Source organism: Rattus norvegicus, chromosome 5 (genome assembly GCF_036323735.1).
Source record: "Rattus norvegicus strain BN/NHsdMcwi chromosome 5, GRCr8, whole genome shotgun sequence".
Taxonomy (NCBI): Eukaryota; Metazoa; Chordata; class Mammalia; order Rodentia; family Muridae; genus Rattus; species Rattus norvegicus.
Window position 1 is genome coordinate 13,291,202 of NC_086023.1, and position 11,973 is coordinate 13,303,174.

The window sequence follows — 11,973 nt, forward strand, 5'->3', positions numbered from 1 at the left end:
GTATCAGGTGAAGATTGCTTTGCTACCAATTATACAGTCAATTTTGAAGAAGGCACAAAAAAGTGCTAAGAAAAAGTTGTATTTTTTAGGTTTTAGGATGAAATGTTCTGTAGATATCTGTTATATTCATTTGGCTCATAACCTCTATTACTTTCTCTGTGTCTCTGTTGAATTTCTGTCTCAATGATCTGTCCACTGGTGAGAGTGGGGTGTTGCAGTCTCCCACTATTATTGGGTGTGGTTCAATGTGTATTTTGAGCTTTAGTAAATAAAGTTTATTTTATGAATATGGGTGCCCTTGCATTTGGGGTATAGATGTTCAGAATTGAGACTTCATCTTGTTGGATGTTTCCTTTGATGAAAGGTAAGTGTCCTTCCTTATCATGCTTGATAACTTTCAGTTGAATGTCTATTTTATTGGATATTAGGATGGCAGCTCCAGATTTTTCTTGGGACCATTTGCTTGAAAGAGCTTTCTCCATCCTTTCACTCTAAGATAGTGTCTGACTTTTTTATTGAGGTATGGTTTGTTTGTTCTTTTTTTATGCAGCAAAATTCTGGGTCTTGTTTGCGTATCCAGTCTGTTAGCTTATGTTTTTTTATAAGTGAGTTGAGTCCATTAATATTGAGAGATATAATTAAATTTATTATATACTATAGGTGGCTTTATGTGCTTGTGGGTCTCTCCTTTTGGCTTTTTTATGAGATGCTTAATATCTTGTCTTTTCTTTTGTATAAGTACCTTCCTTGTGTTGGAGTTTTCCTTCTAGGACCCTATATCTTCATTGGTAGATACTGTTTGAATTTGGTTTTGTCCTGGAATATTTTGGTTTCTCCATCTATGTTGATCGAGAGTTTTGCTGGGTATAGTAGCCAGGGCATTTGTGTTCTCTTATAATCTGCATGACCCCTGACCAGGATCTTCTGGCTTTCATAGTCTCTGTTGAGAAGTTTGATGTAGTTCAAATATGTCTTCCGTTGTATGTTACTTGGCCCTTTTCCCTTGCAGCTTTTAATATTCTTTCTTTGAATGTTTTGACTATTATGTGACAAGAGTATTTTCTTTTCTGGTCCCATTTATTTGGTGTTCTGTAGGCTTCTTGTACCATTATGGCCATCTTTTTCTTTAGATCAGGGAAGTTTTCTTCTATGATTTTGTTGAAGATGTTTTCAGGTCCTTTGAGCTGGGAATCTTCATTCTCCTCTGTCCCAATTAATCTTAGATTTGTTCTTTTCATTGCATCCTGAATTTCTTGCATGTTTTGAGTCAGGAGTTGTTTTATGTTTTTTATTTTCTTTGATTGTTGTGTCAATCTCTTCTACCATATATATCTTCTACACCTGAGATTCTCTCTTCTATCTCTTGTATTCTGTTGGTGATACTTACATCTGTACTTCCTGACCCCTTTCCTAGGTTTTCCCACTCCAGGTTTGCTTCCATTTGTGTTTTCTTTATTGTTTCTACTTCTACCTTTAGGTCTTCGACCACTTTATTCAGTTCCTTGATCTGTTTAATTATGTTTTCCTGAATTTCTTTAAGGGATTTATTTGTTTTTCTTTAAGGGCTTCTACCTGTTTACCTGTGTTTATATCCTCCTTAAAGGACTCTATCATCTTCATGAGATAGGATTTTGGGTCATCTTCCTGATTTTTAGGTGTTTTGGTGTATTCAGGGCTTGCTGTGGTGGGAGAATTGTGTTCTGATGATGCCCACGTATATTGGCTTCTGTTACTTATAGTCTTGTGCTTGCCTCTCACCATCTGGTTATTCCTGATATTTTCTAGTCTGGGTGACTCTGTCTAGAGTCTGGCTCTTTTGTCCCTGGGTTGCTTCAGGTCTCCTGGTAGGCCTGTGGCCCTGGCTATAGCAGACTTCCTGTGGGGTCTTCCAACTTGAGGGTCTTCAGAGGGGGCAGACCAACTGCTCATCTGTTGCCCTGGCTGCAGTAGATCTCCTGAGAGGACTTCAGACTGTTGGGTCTTCAGAGTAGTCATACTGTTGTCCTGTGTGAAGCTGTTCTCCGGGGATTGGGGGTTGTAAGAACTATGGTTTCTGTTTCCCTGTGTGCAGCAGAACTCCAGGGAATTCTGAAAAGACTGTTGGGTCAGTTGCCCTGCATGTCACAGAGCCCTCAGGAGGTCTTTGGACTGTGGTGTCATCTGCTCAGTTGCCCTATGTACAGAGACACTCCTGAGATGCTGTGGTGTCCTAGGTTGCAGTGGATCTCCTGGGATGTCTCCGGCTGTGGTGTAGATGCCCTGGGTGCAGCAGATCTCCTGGGATGCCTCCAGATGTGGTATCAAATTCTCTGAGTGCAGTGGTTCTTCTGATATGCCTCAGGATATGGTGTCTTCTGGGGAGAAGACTAGCTAACAGTCTGTTCTAGCAGAAAGGACTGGGTAGAAGGGAAGTGATATTCAGTGGCCGGAGGTTTTGGAGTTTGATGGGTCCCTGAGTCTACTGGGCTCCCAGTGGCAGCTGTGGGACTTCAGGATGGTTTTCACCAAATGCTCTGAATTCAGTGGATCCTCTGGTATGCTTCAGTATATAGCCTCTTCTGGGGAGCAGACTAGCTAGGAGACTATCCCAGCAGAAAGGACTGGGCAAAGGGGGCTAAAAATAGGTTTTTTAGTGTATTTTTATTATTTTCAATCATGTGAATCATTTGTGTGTGTGCATGGGTGGTGGGGCTGTGGCGTGTGTGTGCCTATGTATCAGTATGCTTCTGTAAGTACAGATGCCCATAGAAGCCAAAGCCATTTGATCTGATGTAGCTAGAGTTACAGATGATAGTGGACTGCCATGTGTGGATGTGGGAACAAAACTCAGGTCTTCTGGAACAGCTGTATATACTCTATTTTTTTTGACCCAATTGATAAGATATAATTGCCCACCTAAACATACAAAGCCCAGTACCATCCATCCCTTAGAAACATTAATAACAACCTGTAAATACACAGAGAGGAATCTTAATGTCAGCCTCTATCGTCCTGCCATGGCTTCTCTCTCTCCCTCCACCTGTCTCTTTCCATTCCAGTCTCCTCCTCTTCCTTCAAATTTCTCTCCCTCCCATCCTTCCTTCTCCTCCAATGACAGGCCTCCTTCTATCCTGTACCTGCCCCTAACTGTATTTTACAAATTCAATGGGGAGAAGTTTCTGGTGAAGTCACCTGATTCCTGAGTACAAGAGTAGGCTGCTGTCCTTGAGGCAGCAGAATTAGCATCAAAATACAAATAACTCCAGGGCAAACCACAACATTTCCCCCCTTTTTGTCCAGTTAAAAAGCCTTTTCACATATATGAATTGAGTACAATTATTACCATTCTACAATTTACAAAGCATATGCTATGCTCAACACCCAGTCCATCACTATATCAGTTATACAGAACATTTAGTTATCCATTTCAGCTTAAGAAAGGCTTAAAAATCTGTATTATGTCTTGGCTAGCTTGTATACTATCTGATAACTATCCAATAAAATATGTATTTTGAGCTGTACATACTCTTAACTACCAAACATTCTCACCAGCCTCCAAATAGCAGTTTTTCAAAGCATCTTTAACTGGGAGGGCCCGATGTTTCAGGGTTCGTTGCTTGCTGCCAGTGTCAAAGAAGACAAAAGTTAGTAAAGGGAGAGGATTTTATCTATAGTTTTGCTTAGAACTGAGTAAAGAAGACCACCAAAATCTCTCCATCTTTCCTTTTTTTCTTTCAATTTTTATTTTCAATAAAAATTTTATTTTGTTTTGTTGCTTTTCTTTTGCTGAATATGAATTCTTTTCTCACAGAATATATCCTGCTCATACTTTCTCTTCCTCCACTCCTCCTCACTTTTCCCTACCTCCTCTACCCTCTGAGTCAACTCCCTTTCTGTCTCTCATGAGAAAACAACAGGCTTTTAAGTGATAATAATAAAATACAACAAAATAAAATGTAAGATAACACAAAAACAACACCTCAAACTTGGACAAGACAATTTAACAGAAGGAAAAGCTCCCAAAAGAAGGCACAATAATCTGAGACCCACTTATCTTCACATAGGAGTTTCATAAAAACTTGAAACTGGAAGTCACAATATAGGCAGAAAACCTGGTACCGATTCATGCAGGGCCTGTGCATGCTGCTTCAGTCTCTCAGTTGATAAGAACTGTGTTCAGTTGACTTAGAGGCATTGTTTCCTGATGTCCTCCATCCCTTTTGGATCTTAAAGTCTTCCTGCCTTCTCTTCCATGGAGTTTTCATAGCTCTAAGGGGTGAGATTTAGAGACATTCCATTTAGGGCTGAGTCTTCCAAGGTCTTTCACTATCTATTAATGTCTGGCTGTGGCTGTGCTGGCTAGACTTATGTCAACTTGACACAAACTAGGTTGTTTCCAATTTCTGGCCATTATGAAAAGGCAGCAATGATCATGGTTGCATAAGTGTCCTTGTGGTATATAAACAAAGTGGTGTAGCTTAATCTTGAGGTAGAACTATTCCCACTTATCTGAGGAACTTCCATATTAATTTCCAAAGTGGCTGCACAAGTTTGCACTCCCAGTTTCATGAGGTTCCATTAGTAATTGTTGATGTTTGTGCCTAGGCTAATGGTGTTCTGTTCAGACAGTCTTCCTGGGCTCAAGGCTATTCTCCACTTTCTTGTCTCTCGTATTCAGTGTATTCGTTTTTATGTTGAGGAATTTGATTGATTTGGAGTTGTTTTGTGCAGGGTGACAAGTATGGATCTATTTGGATTCTTCTGCATGCAGCCATCCAGTTTGACAAGAATCATTCTCAGAAGTTAATAGCTTTATGTTTTGGTTTGGTTTTTCATTTTGTTTTTGTTTTGTTTTTCAGTTGTGTGTTTCTGGCTTCTTTATCAAAAACTCAGGTGCCCATTTGTGGTGGTTTGAATAAGAATGACCTGCATATGCTCATATACTTGAATGTTTGGTCATTTGGGAGGAGCACTGCTTGACAGGGATTAGGTGTGGTTGAAAGACCCCCGAAGGGAGCCCCCCACTCAAGTCTCGGGAAAGACGCGCACCCAGTAGGACACAGACACCGACCTGCTGCAATCACACGAGGAAGATTTATTATAAGCGAGATGAAACGAGAGCTCAGGCCAGCATGCTGGGGTCGAGACTCATACGCCACACAAGGAGTAGAGGAGTTCGACCCCGACCTGAATTTTCACAGAGCTTATAAAGGAAAAAACCACAAACCAGGGGGATCAAGAGGGAGGGAGGAGGGGAATTCCAAAACCATAAACTGCCCATACAATTTAGGACTTTGTGACATTGTGATTAGGGGTAGTGACATTTTACAGGGCCATTGGACCATTGTGGCCGGAGGCTATGGGTCATTGTGGCTGTTCCAGGAAACCTTTCATGCAAGAATGTTCCGGGAACCATTGTACAGCAAGGGAGGGGCGAAAAGTTCATGTTCTCACAGACCCTACCTCTTCTTTTTGGGTAGCTAGGCGGCTTATTATTAATTTTTAATCCTTCATTCCCCACTTCTTCTTTTTGTTAATAGTTCTAATCCTAGAACTTCATGGAGAACTCAGCTTCATCTAGCATAACAGCTTGGTATTGTAGTCTTAACATGAGGATTCTAACCTGGACACTATCCAAGCCTATCCACCAAGGTCATGACTAGCTTTTAGAACTTCTAAGCTTATACGGACTGTGATCCCTGAGGCACAGTCCCAAGAAGTGTTAAGAGTACTAACATATGCAATGTTACATCATTTGTAATGGAAATCAAGCCTATCCCACACCTATCTTGACAGAACCCAGGACAAACATGACTGAATTTCCCTCTAGGTCCCAGCTCTCAGCCCCAACAGCTAGTACATGGCTGGTGAGGGCTGAGAATTGACAGCTGTCAGGGTGGTCAGCAGCACCAGGTACGGTCCTTTCCAGCGAGGCTCGAGTGTCTGGACTCAGTGTAGCTGCAACCTGGAACTGATGGGATGTCTCAGGGGTCTCCGGGGCATAGGCTGCTGTCAGCTGTGAGCAGATTTCTTTCTGTATCACCTGTAGGTCTTTTAGCCTGGCACACAAATCATTATTACTATGGCACTATGACATGTTGGTTCAGTAACATCATCTAATACAGTCAGGGGGGCTGAGGCCCCATATAAGATCTCAAAGGGGGTAAGGCTGAATCTGGAAGGGGTATTTCTTGCTCTGAAGAGAGCAAGAGGGAAGGAATGTCACCCAGTCTGTGCCAGTCTCCATGGTTAATTTGGTCAGGGTCTCTTTTAGAGTTCTATTTATTTACCCTACCTGTCCTGAACTTTGAGGTCTGTAAATACAATGTAATTTCCAATCGACCTCTAAATACTTGGCCACACCCTGGCTTACCTTGGCAACGAAAGTAGGGCCGTTGTCTGACCAGATTACCTTGGGCATTCCAGACCTGGGGAAGATTTCTTCCAGTATCTTCTTGATGATTGCAGAGGCCGTCTCTCGTTTGGTGAGGAAAGCTTCTATCTATTCCTGAAAAAGTATCTACAAGCACTAGGAGATACTTGTGATTATATTTTTCTGGTTTTATCTCAGTGAAGTTCACTTCGACTTTTCACCAAACTCTCTAGGTCTCTTTGCCCTGTTTGCTTGCTAAGCATTCACTTATTGACATACCTTATACTTTCTACTGTCTCTCTGGCTAAAATCTTAAAGTCTATTACATACACTTAACTACTTGGACAAACTTTTTATCTCCTAATTGAGTCCATTTCTGTATTTGGCAAAGTGAGTCTTTTCTTTGTTCTCTGGGAAGTATAGCTTTCCCCTCAATGTGCCATTGTCCTTTATCTTTTAAGCAATTTGGGCCTTTTCTAAGTGAGGCCATCCCTTAGTCCGATCCTAGTTCTCAGTGGCTGTCTCTTGCAGGCCTGCAACCAGGATGGGCTCCTGCATAACCATTTTTCGAGCCACTTGATCTGCTTCGTTATTGCCCCATGTCACTGAATCTCTTCCCTCCTGATATCCTGAGCAATGAATAGTACTCACAGTTGTTGGCTTCATCAGGACATCCAAGAGATGGCAAAGGCATCTGCAGCGCTGATGTACTGGGGGGTTGAGCCATCCCAGATGACATTGTGTTGTCCACCATGGCAGCACCCACTTGTCTCTGACCTTCATTCATGAAGAGAACTGTTCCCGTCTGTGGACAAGGTCCTCAGGTTTCAGCAGGGGTCAATCAGCCAGTCGCAGAGGTCTTTCCTCCACCCATGGGCTTCTGCCAGTGCTTGACACTCGTGCTGTGGTGGCTCCAGGTCAGGATTGGGCAGCAAGGTGACCAGATTGCCCCCAACAGGTGGAGAATCTAGTCCATGGCAGCTGACCAGTGGTCCCATCTTTTGGGACACTCTATTCAAAGGCAGAACATCAGCCACTCTATCACAGTTTAAGTCCTGGATTGGGTGATAATTGTTAGTGCCCGGCTGGTAGGAGTGATGTGTTCCAGGCAGATCAGGACAAAGTCACACATCTCCCAGCATCAGGTACTGGTGCACTGAGACAGGTCTTAAGCTCCACATACACAGTCTGTAGATATGCATACACATGGCCTCACCCAGCCATTTCAGCCCACGCAAGCCATTTTGGAGAGCAATTTTCTCATGAGCAAGGGATAGGGGCAGTCAGGGATGACTATGAACTAGTGGGTTACCCGGCCCACGCCAAGGTCCACTGTTCTTCGGGCAGTCCATAAGTATTGTTTGTTGCCAGTAGGCCCCTGTACCCAAGGTCTTTGGATATTGGCCCACTGGAGGGGGGCATAGGAGCACAGAGCATTGGGTCCCTGCATCCACACTTCCCTTCTATCTCTGTACATAGCCAGCACTCTAGGACCAAGAGGCTCTCCAGTGTCCCCTCTTGTTCTTTCTGGGGCAGTCCCTGACCCAGTGTCTTTTTTTTTCTTTGCATTAGGCACACTGATCTTTAGCCAGGAATTCTCTTCTGTTGCCAGGTACTGTCTTCCTAGGTTCCCTAACTACTGTGGCCAGTATATGTTCCTCTCTTGTCTTTTATCTCTCTTTAGCTCTCTAGCTTCCTCTTCTTTTAGTCTCTTTTCTTCCCTAGCTTCCTGCACTCTTTACCTCTTTCTTTCTTTCTTTCTTTCTTTCTTTTTTCTGTCTCTCTGCATCTTCTTCTACAGCTATTAGGTGCTGTCCACTTTTCTGCACAGACCCTGAACCATGCATCAACTTACAATAACTCTCTCAGCGACTTAGCTTAACCCTTCAAGTTTCTGTAACTTTCTCTTCATATCTTTTCCTTATCTTAGCCAGATTGGTGGGGCATTTTCCAGCCCCTAGGAGACCGACCCTTGGAGCCTGGGGGCAGACCTGGCACTCCCTACCTTCAGGCGTCTGAAGAGAGCAGGCAGAAGTGAGGGCCTTCTATCCGTGTCTGGAACATTTTTTCTGGTCTCCAGTAGGATTCCGTCTTTCCTCAGTGGTAAAGAAGACCTGTAACAGTTACTAACAAGCATATCAAATGGGATGGTGAGAAAACAAGAGAATCTTGAGAATAGAGTCTACCGAAGAGGGCAAACAGCATTTAGTCACACAGCTAAACCAGGAGGCCTTTCTTGGAACAAAAAGGCCATTGTCAGTGTCAGCTCCATGGCTTTGCCTCTCAAGAGAACCAGCCTCCAAATGACACTAGGCTTCTAGTAACAACTAATAACAAAAGGATGGAGAGATGGTTAGAACCTGGGTGCTAGATGCCAGGGGGCTGATAAAAGAATTGTAACCAGTTCACCTGGGGCTATCAGGACCTCAGTAGTAGCCCTTTACCAAACTGTCTCACTGGGTTTAAAGGCCCATGGAAAAGAAAACATTAATCCTGACCTTGGCTACCTCCAAGTAATTTAGTGCTGGAGACTGACTCCTCCCTTGGAATAAAGACAGCAGATAAGGCAGGCTTCCTTAAAGAACTTCTCTAAATGAGCACTCTCCTTCTGTGAGCAAATGTCAGAAATTCCTTTCCTGTTCTTGTTTTCCTTATAGCCCCACCTAGCTCTCAGCCTTTTTAGATTATTCTTCTGTAGCATTTCTAACACAGCCTGTCCCTTTTTTTATAGCCTATTAACAGCATTTCTGATCTTTTAGGCAGCTACGCACTAAGTGTCATACCGGCTGAAACTCCACCTTTAAGATTCTTTGCTCCCAAGCAAAATTTAAATCCTTTTCCAGCTTATCTCAGCTGTCCACCATGAGATTCCCAGAGATCGCGAACCAAGGTGTAGTAATTCACTAAGAAATCTCTCTATAGTGTTTCTTTTTACCTTAAGCCTTTTCCTTTTAAACAGCTCCTGAAGAGCCAGAAAAATTGGGTGAGACTTGAGAAGTCCCCATGCTCGCTGCAGCAGCTCCGCAGCTAATTTCGCTCCCCTCTACTGTGTGCTGCGAGCACAAGCACAGATAAAACACTATTTTAAAAATTAACTTTGGCTATCAACCAACACACCGCCACTAGAGCGGGGTCCATAAGATTAAGTTTCTTACTAAGCATTAAGGGGACCAAGTAAAACTCTTCGACGAACAAAGCAAACAGTTTCATGATTTCAAACACAGTCGTCAGTCCAAGATTTTAAACACGGTCGTCAGTCCAAATTCAAACACGAAACAAAAGTCAAAAAAACACTGGACAATACCACAGAAAACAATCCAGACAAACAAGACCAAGACAAAGCATCCTATAACCAATTTCCACAGATGCCTGGTACCTTCAGTACCTGGCCCAAACTGCAGCTTAACCTTAGCTGCTTCCGGGATACCAAACACAGAAACAGAATACAGACAACAGACACTAACACATCTAAGCACACTTGTCCGTGCCTATACTTAAATAGGCAGCCGAACTCGACCTCCAAAGTCACAGTCAGATCTTTTTGACTGTCCGTTGCCGGGTCCTCCCGACAAAATTCGGCTCAAGGAACGTTTCTCACGCGTCCCAGAGCCAGGACCCAACAAAGGCTGACTCGTGGAACGTCTCTCACGAGTCCCAGAGCCTGCGGGATTGGGGCGTCCCCCGGTGCGCTTTCTAAAAAGGAAAAAAAGAAAGAAAAAGACTATTCGGAGTAGGAATCCTTCATCTACTCACAGGCGCCATTTCGGGGTGGGGAACCTTCTTCCACCCGTGCACAGGGCAGGAAACCTTCTTCTGCCCAGACAGTGCACTAAGACTCTCGTGCACAGGGCAGGAATCCTTCATCTGCCCAGACAGTGCACTAAGACCTTAAACCGGTACCGAAAAACACAGACTACAGGACTTAATTCACACACACTCACACACACGAGCACAAACAAAAGAGAAAAAAAAAAAAAAACAAAACAAAACAAAACCGACGTCGACTTCGTGTCGACCAGAGGCACTGAAACTGATCGGCAGGTCGCAGACCTTGCCTAACAAACCGGTCGTCAAGGAGTAAAGTCTCCTCTGGACCTATCAGATGGGGTTCACCAGGCGTCCCTGGTCCCCCCTTGTCCTCCTGGGACGTCTCCCAGGGCGAACGGACGGTGGGTACCTGGACACGTCTATCCCTATCCACCCCGCTCTCCTTCCTGGAGCGCGGTCTCACTGAGCGTCCGCAAAACCGAAACAGCGATCGCACCAGATTCCCAGACAGAACATAGACACAGACCCAGACACAGCGCTGAGATAAAACAGAGAATCTTACCTCCAAGTGGGTCTAGGACCCCTGGGTGGTCGCGCAGATCCCGGACGAGCCCCCAAATGAAAGACCCCCGAAGGGAGCCCCCCACTCAAGTCTCGGGAAAGACGCGCACCCAGTAGGACACAGACACCGACCTGCTGCAATCACACGAGGAAGATTTATTGTAAGCGAGATGAAACGAGAGCTCAGGCCAGCATGCTGGGGTCGAGACTCATACGCCACACAAGGAGTAGAGGAGTTCGACCCCGACCTGAATTTTCACAGAGCTTATAAAGGAAAAAACCACAAACCAGGGGGATCAAGAGGGAGGGAGGAGGGGAATTCCAAAACCATAAACTGCCCATACAATTTAGGACTTTGTGACATTGTGATTAGGGGTAGTGACATTTTACAGGGCCATTGGACCATTGTGGCCGGAGGCTATGGGTCATTGTGGCTGTTCCAGGAAACCTTTCATGCAAGAATGTTCTGGGAACCATTGTACAGCAAGGGAGGGGCGAAAAGTTCATGTTCTCACAGACCCTACCTCTTCTTTTTGGGTAGCTAGGCGGCTTATTATTAATTTTTAATCCTTCATGGTCTCCTTGAAGAAGGTGTGGCCTTATTGGAAGAAGTGTGACACTGAACTTTGCTTTAGGGTTTCAAATGCTCAAGTCAGGCTCAGTGTCCCTCTCTCTTTCTGATATCTAAAAATCTAGATTAAAACTCCCATCTCCTCAAAGATACTTCTCTGCCATTCGTCTCACCATTATAAGAGTGAAGTAAGTCACTGAACTGTAAGCAAGTACAAATTAAAAGCTTTCCTTTTTAAACTTACCGTGGCGTCTTAGTGTTTTGCTGTTGTGAACAGACACTATGATCATGGCAACTCTTATAAGGACAACATTTAATTAGGGTTGATTTACAGTCTGAGAGGTTCAATCTATTACCATCAAGATGGGACATTGGAAGCATCCAGGCAGGCATCATGCAGGAGGAGCTGAGAATTCTACATCTTCACATCTTCATCTGAAGGTTGCTGGGAGAAGACTGACTTTCAGGTAGCTTAAATGAAGGTATTAAAGCCCATGTCCACAGTGACATGCATAGTCCAACAGGGCCACACCTCTTAATGGTGCTACACCCTAGGCCAAGTATATGCAAACCATCACACATGGTTATACTGCCTCATCACACAACAGAACATTTACTAAGACATAGATGTGTGGATTTATACATGGATCTTCAATTCTTGTCTATTGATCAATGTGTATGTTTTTGTGCCAATACCATGTTGCCTTTATTATTACAGCTT

General features: G+C 43.9%; 1 long non-coding RNA gene across 1 annotated transcript; it reads right to left on the reverse strand.

Annotated features, from left to right (window-relative positions):
* Window positions 1-5,051: 5,051 nt before the first annotated feature.
* Window positions 5,052-11,248, reverse strand: LOC134487110 (uncharacterized). Its single transcript, XR_010066823.1, has 2 exons — window positions 8,358-11,248; window positions 5,052-6,038 (listed from the first exon to the last, which is right to left on the reverse strand). It is a non-coding gene; the product is annotated as an uncharacterized LOC134487110 (long non-coding RNA).
* Window positions 11,249-11,973: the final 725 nt, after the last annotated feature.